We start from the raw sequence: 593 nt of genomic DNA, 5'->3' as shown, positions 1-593 counted from the left end.
GCATCGTTCGCCATTTTTCATGAAAAAGTATATACTTTTTTATATTGGAAGTGAGATAACAACAATAATGACTTTACATAAAAAAGATTCAATAATATCATGAAATGTGAATGCAATTTAAATAAGGACACAATATTGTGATTTAGCTGTGCTCAGTTCCGGACGTTTCAAAGTAGTTTAAAAATGTTGGTTCTTTGTATATGAAGGACATGCGACGATTATTTATTATGTTATTACTTCATTAATGCATCTGTGTACAAAACATTAGTTTGCAATCTATAAATGTTAACCAATCTTTTCAAAATGAAAAACGCTGTTTGTTTAGCGAAATGTACCAGTGTTTATTTATTTTTTTTTACAAAGAAAGACGATTTAATTTGCATTGTAAATACTAGTTTATATCATTTGTTTAACATACCTATATAAATGCCCTCACTTAAAACATGTTCCTAATCAGGATCCATCACATCTGGTTTCAGTCCTACTTTCATCGATACTTTTCTTTCTGCGTTGAATAAGACCGAGATGTGAAAATCGCTGCCAAACTTGATGAAGTTATGGCTTGTTCAAAAAGATGCACCCCGTTTTCGGAT

This window comes from Dreissena polymorpha, chromosome 9 (genome assembly GCF_020536995.1).
Source record: "Dreissena polymorpha isolate Duluth1 chromosome 9, UMN_Dpol_1.0, whole genome shotgun sequence".
NCBI lineage: Eukaryota > Metazoa > Mollusca > Bivalvia > Myida > Dreissenidae > Dreissena > Dreissena polymorpha.
This window is presented reverse-complemented; position numbering follows the sequence as displayed.